Genomic DNA, 7337 nt, shown 5'->3' on the forward strand with positions numbered 1-7337 from the left:
CTGTGTCCGGTGCCCGCGCCCCTGGATTTCCGTAGTCGCCGCGGCCCGGCCTCGCCGCCACCGCTCCACCGTGCTGCCCCGCCTCCAGCCCCACGGGCCACTGCCGAGCCGGCGGCCACTTCCAGCGCCCGCGCCCACTCGGGCTCCATCCGGATCGGGCGCCCGTGCGCCCATGCACCCGTTAGGCCTAGGGGCCTATGACAAGGGGCCCCACCCTCGAACGTTTTTATTAAAAAAAAAAAATAATAATAATAATTAAATAATTAAATAAATAATAATAAATTAAATTAATTAACTAATTAAGGGATTAATTAAGTTAACTAATCATAATTAGCTAATTAGTTTAATTAAACATTAGTTAACTTAATTAACTCCTAATTAGCCTAATCAGTCAATGACAAACGGGACCCACACGTCAGTTGACCAGTCAATGCTTCTGTTGACTGCTGACGTCATGTTGACATCAGCGTGCACTATTCTGGATAATGTTGGATTAAAATAATTAAATAAATGCTAAAAATGATTTTAATCTTTTAAAATAAATATAAAATAAACCGTAGCTCGGATGAAAAAACTTTGTACATGAAAGTTGCTCAGAACGACGGGACGATTCCGGATACGCAGTCCGTTCGTCCGCCACACCCCCCTAACCTATCGAACCCACAACTTTCCCCCTCCGGCTCCTCTGCCCGAAAACACGAAACACCGGGAATACTTTCCCGGGGGTTTTCCCCCCTTCACCGGTATCACCTACTACCGCGTTAGGGCACACCGAACACCGCGTATTGCCTTGATATATTTTGTGGTGCTATGTTTGCTCTGTATTCATTATTTCTTCCCCCTCTTCTCTCCGGTAGACTACGAGACCGACGCTGCTGCTGACCAGTTCGACTATGGAGTTGACGACCCCTCTCTCTTGCCAGAGCAACCAGGCAAGCCCCCCCTTGATCACCAGATGTCGCCTATTCTCCTCTATACTGCTTGCATTAGAGTAGTGTAGCATGTTACTGCTTTCGTTAATCCTATTCTGATGCATAGCCTGACATTGTCGCTACATCTGTTGATACCTTACCTGCAATCCTAAATGCTTAGTATAGGATGCTAGTTTATCATCATTGGCCCTACATTCTTGTCAGTCTGCCTTGCTATACTATCGGGCCGTGATCACTTGGGAGGTGATCACGGGTATATACTATACATACATACATACTATACAGATGGTGACTAAAGTCGGGTCAGCTCATTGAGTACCCGCAAGTGATTCTGACGAGGGGGCTGAAAGGACAGGTGGCTCCATCCCGGTAGAGGTGGGCCTGGGTTCCCGACGGCCCTCGACTGTTACTTTGTGGCGGAGCGACAGGGCAGGTTGAGACCACCTAGGAGACAGGTGGGCCTGGCCCTGTTCGGCGTTCACGGATACTTAACATGCTTAACGAGATCTTGGTATTTGATCTGAGTCGGCTACGAGCCTATACGCACTAACCATCTACGTGGGAGTAGTTATGGGTATCCCGACGTCGTGGTATCAGCCGAAGCACTTCAGACGTCAGCGACGGAGCGGCGCGCGCCGGATTGGACTGGAACGCCTGCTAGGCTAGGTCTGCTTCCGGCCGCCCACGCAACGTGCAGGTGTGCTCAGGGCGATGGGCCCAGACCCCTGCGCGCTTAGGTTTAGACCGGCGTGCTGGCCTCTTTGTTGTGCCTAGGTGGGGCTGCGACATGTTGATCTTTCGCGGCCGGGCATGACCCAGGAAAGTGTGTCCGGCCAAATGGGATCAAGCGTGTTGGGTTATGTGGTGCACCCCTGCAGGGAAGTTAATCTATTCGAATAGCCGTGATCTTCGGTAACAGGACGACTTGGAGTTGTACCTTGACCTTATGACAACTAGAACCGGATACTTAATAAAACACACCCTTCCAAGTTCCACAGACAACCCGGTGATTGCTTTTCTACAGGGCGACGAGGAGAGGATCACCGGGTAGGATTATGCTATGCGATGCGACTGGAGATGCGCTTGGAGATGCTACTTGGATATGCTACTTGGAGATGCTACTTGGAGGACTTCAATCTACTCTCTTCTACATGCTGCAAGACGGAGGCTGCCAGAAGCGTAGTCTTCGACAGGATTAGCTATCCCCCTCTTATTCTGGCATTCTGCAGTTCAGTCCACTGATATGGCCTCCTTACACATATACCCATGCATATGTAGTGTAGTTCCTTGCTTGCGAGTACTTTGGATGAGTACTCACGGTTGCTTTCTCCCCCCCTTTTTTCCCCTTTCCTTTCTTTCTGGTTGTCGCAACCAGATGCTGGAGTCCAGGAGCCAGACGCCACCGTCGACGATGACTACTACCCCGGAGGTGCCTACTACTACGTGCAGCCCGCTGACGACGACCAGGAGTAGTTAGGAGGATCCCAGGCAGGAGGCCTGCGCCTCTTTCGATCTGTATCCCAGTTTGTGCTAGCCATCTTATGGCAACTTGTTTAACTTATGTCTGTACTCAGATATTGTTGCTTCCGCTGACTCGTCTATGATCAAGCACTTGTATTCGAGCCCTCGAGGCCCCTGGCTTGTATTATGATGCTTGTATGACTTATTTTATTTGTAGAGTTGTGTTGTGATATCTTCCCGTGAGTCCCTGATCTTGATCGTACACATTTGCGTGCATGATTAGTGTACGATTGAATCGGGGGCGTCACAAGTTGGTATCAGAGCCGACTGCCTGTAGGAATCCCCCTTCCACACTCCTTGGCCGAAGTCGAGTCTAGACATTGCAAAACTTTTACTAACTTGGCTGTGTGCCTTACGGGCCCACGTCGCCATCGGGTGGTACTAGGATCTTTTACTCCTCGACCTTTACTCTGGGACTCTGATCTCTCTTCTATTCGGGTTAAATGAATTTTGCTAAATCTAACATTAGGATCTCGTTATCACTTTCACCCGGAGAGCCCCTTATTACTGATGATCGTCTGCTGCACGTGAAGACCGTGAAGATACTTTCCGCTGTTAGGCCGAGAACTTGTGTTCATCGCATTTGCAATTCCCCTTCCACCGTCAACCCTTATGGGTAACTACTTACAGTTGTTATTCTTATATCATCCCCAGTTGGTCTTGTTATTACAAGATACCCTGAAAAACTTGTCGTGGTTTCGATAATCCCTTGAGCTTACTGCCTTGCTGTTCTTGTCACTTGAATACCCCTACGGTTAATTCTCGCATTTATAGAATATCCGCTCATCCCCTAGTTGTTTATGTGTTACACAAAAGTCTTCGAAATACCACCCGATATTCCAAAAATCCTCAGCAACCTATTGCTCTGGAATTTCTTGTTTTCTTTCATTATGATTAATCCCATAAGTATAGAAATCTTATTGACATTCTTTGTCATTATCATTTTGAGTCTGTTGACTCAATATGTGGCGAATGCAAGTAATCATGAGTTGATCCTTTTAAATTATCTCTCCAGCTCAGACGTCTTTCAAACATGAGCTGGTTCTCGAGCAAACTATCTGTCGTCGATTGTGCCTCTGGTATATTCAATTGATCCATCCTTGATCAGAACGTCTGCTTCTGATCCTTTGTTGTGGAAATCATAATTCCTTTTTATTTAAGCTCTGAATTATTCAGATGATTCCATAACCTGTTGCATTTGCATTCCTTCCTCTTCTGGTTGAGTACCGATACTCATATCAGATCCTTTGTGGACTATCAAGTCCTTTGTTGGATTGTTATCCGACAGTGTCCTTCACATTTGAACACTTTGTGAGTTCTTCCCCTTATACATGATGCCCTTGTTAAGTTGTATCCTCTGCTTGGCCAACCATGCTCTGCTTTCGGGCTTGTGTTATTTACTCTGGAAACTTGTGGTATATGTTTCTAAGAAGCCCCTATGGGTTGAACATATGCCTTCTCTAAACCGTGTGAACCCGAAAGTTTTCACGAGTCATACTTATCTGGTATTGCACCAGGTAAAACTTTCAACAACTAATGTCATCTTCGAAATACGAGAGGTGAATGGAAGATTATGCATTGAGGAAGTGGGAGTCGACCTTGAACTTTGTGTTCATGCCCATGGACGCGATGTATATCCTATCATGGAAGCTTCTTGTAATAATAACTATTTCCTTGATAACTAACCTATGGTATCTGTGAATTGATCCCTTGCAACCGTGGTTCTGACCATGATTGTTCTTCTTTGATCTCACTTCTCGGACAAGTTAAAACAATTGTCTCCTATGGATCAATACACCAGTCCAACCTTTACTTTGATCTTGTGTCGAGTATTACCCCCCTGGTATCTCGAGATTATCATGGAACTGCATAACTTCTTATGAGTTCTTCATCAAGTACTACATACTCACCGATTAGGGCTCGAAGTTATTAAACACTCAAAGACACCGATAACCGAACCGAGTCTGCATTAAGGTTCAACGACACTTGATAATCTTCTGTAAGTACGAGTTTGTAACCGATCACGCCATTTCTAGCCTGTTTGGCTATATCCTTGTCGTGCAGATTTTAACTGTGCTACTTGCTCCTTATTCCGGGAGCACCAGTTTCGACGATGAGCTAAGCTTACGTCGATCTTCCTCGTCATACCATTTCTCCTTGACCAACAAACTTGATTTCGAGTTTGTGTCGTAACGGTGGTTCCAATAACCTCTTGCTTCATCATTCCTTTGACTTGATGTCGTCGCTGATTGACTACATCTGCATGAAATCTCTCGACAATTGTGTCGTGATCATCATCAACCTTATGAGCTCTTCCAGGAATTCAATTGAATTCATGATGGGTAATACCATCCTTGCCCCTCGATGATTCCTGTTCTCATCGACCACTTTATTGCCTTTCGTTCAACACAACTTGTTCGTGTTTGGTGTAAACCTTGAGATCACTGCTACCCAGCAGTCGATCTTCCTTACCTCGGTAGTATTACCATCTCTTTTTGTCAAGAATATGGTGAGAATTTCACCACCTCTTAATAATTCTTGATATCATAATACTTCTTGCCATCTTCGTTCATTCCTTGGTCCCCGTATTGTTTTCAACCGGAATACCGACAATGGAGCTATGACGTGTGAATTCAAAACTTCTAACAACCCTATTGCTTTGAAGTGAATGGGCGATAGTTCATTCTAAGTCCTTCGCTAATTGAATCACCATTCTAACATTGGTCGTGCAACCCAACCCGTACTTCGGGCGCACCCTTCAACCAATGTTTAATTGTGTATGTTTTCCTCGAGCATACTTCCTTATATCAGTTGATCTGACAAATGTTATCTCCTTGTTCACTTAATGGTGGAAATCCATCTTTTGGGAATCTCGGTGAATTGCCGTTGAGTTCACCAGACACCTCCTTGTCCTCTCCCTGGTTTAATGGTGAACTATTGCTTCAGAAACCCGCTCCCATAGTTCATTTCTCGAGAAGCTTGCAATGCCATTTCAACGATTTGTGTTGCGCCTTTTCTTCTCGGACATCCTGAGTCTGAGGTATCATTACACCAATCGGATCTGAATCTCGGTCAGATATGATGGTTGGGACAACTTTCCAAGAGTTATGTTGTTGGCCCTTTGATGACCTGGTAACGGGATGTCATGCCTAGACCCCCCCCCCCCCGGCTGGAGGACCTATCATTATAGATTCCTTTTCAGCAAGGTTATCCATTCACCCATGAGGAAATTGTAAGACTTATTCTACAAGTTGTTCCTGATGGATCCTTCGTGTTTCCAGAGTATGATCTTCACATGAAGACCATGTCAATGCTATCTCGAAGCATGTCTATGGTACTCCAATTTTCAACAAGAACATTTGAAACCCAATGTTAAATGTTTCCTGCCCAATTATCCAAACACCGTTGAATGGGTGATGTCATGAAAATTTCTCTTCCCTTTCCTAAAGGGGTTTTCTACGCTATATCCCGTCATGAATATCATGTGTTGCTTGCCCTTGGGAAGGATATACCCCCTGATATATGTGTTTAAACACATTTTCCTTTTCATTGTTCTGTTTAATCTGATAATCTTAATTTCCTTTCCATTGGTTGGTTTAACCTTTCTTGAGGTCTATATAATCTAAGCAGTATTATTCTCCTGCATATGTAAACACCTCGGTGTACAACTCTGTCAGTAAGACCCTGTTGAAATTGTCGATAGCATTCCGGTCACCACCGATGGACGAGAACTCTGCCTATTGGTCCGCCTCGTTCAACGAGCAGGAAAATGGTTCTCTTCGTCCCTCGCCCCTGGTACCGACATTGTGCCGACATAACTGATAGGCTACCCTCTGACATGCCTTGCTATTGTGACCGTGCGAGATGTCACCGCTCCTATTTTTAACCCACATGGTGGGCCCATAACCCACAGTTCCACAGGATCGAAACCTAACTCTCCTGTACACCCCATGTTCCCAAAGTTATTCCTCACGCGTGGCCTCGTGTGTAATTCACGAGCCACCTTCCGATGAGATCATCAATCTGGTATCAGACGCAATACTTATTCCCATTGCTCTGAACCCCTTTCACACTTCGCTTCAGGCAACGAACGATTGCCTATGCGCTTGAAACTTCTATTTTGCACCTTCTTGCTTTGCTCTCGATATTGTCTTAAATTTCAATTCGAGAGTTACTTTCCGCCACCTTCCTCGTTGTTGTCTACCAAATAATCTACCCTGCAGAGATCCATTCTTCGGTATACCCCCTTAATCTTTCGTTAGTACGATGAAATTTCCGAAGAAAGGATGATGACTTCATCATGATGACCTGAAGCAGAGAAAGGAAGACATCAATATAATGGGTCGACCTCTTCGAGAAGAGCAACCAAGACTGAGAAGATCCGTTAGCATTTCGTAACTAGATCCCTCCCCCCCTTACTCGTGCTCCTAAATCTCGGGACGAGATTTCTTGTAGTGGAGGAGAATTGTGACGCCCGGATAATCAAGCTACAGTAACCTCTGCTAATGACACCACGTCACCTCCGTTACTGTCGCTAATCTCGCGTTAGTTCGAAAATGATTCAAATTCAAATTTGAGATTTAGGCGAACAACAAAAGTTTTCAAACATTAAAATTAAAATGTCCAAAATGAGTCAAATAAATCATGGGTAATACTAGTGGAGAAACCACAAATTTTATAAAATGTTTAAAGTCTCTAAACTAATTAAAATAGCAGCTATGACAATTAATTAAATGCCTTTTAAAAATAATAATAATGCAAACTATTTTAATTAGGTGTCAAACTTTTGGGGCAGTAGAATAAATTATAACATTAAATTAGGAGTTGTATTTATATTTTATAAAACAGAAATTAAAAGAAAATAGATAAAGAAAAGAAAACAGA

Source organism: Triticum aestivum, chromosome 3B (assembly GCF_018294505.1).
Source record: "Triticum aestivum cultivar Chinese Spring chromosome 3B, IWGSC CS RefSeq v2.1, whole genome shotgun sequence".
Lineage (NCBI taxonomy): Eukaryota > Viridiplantae > Streptophyta > Magnoliopsida > Poales > Poaceae > Triticum > Triticum aestivum.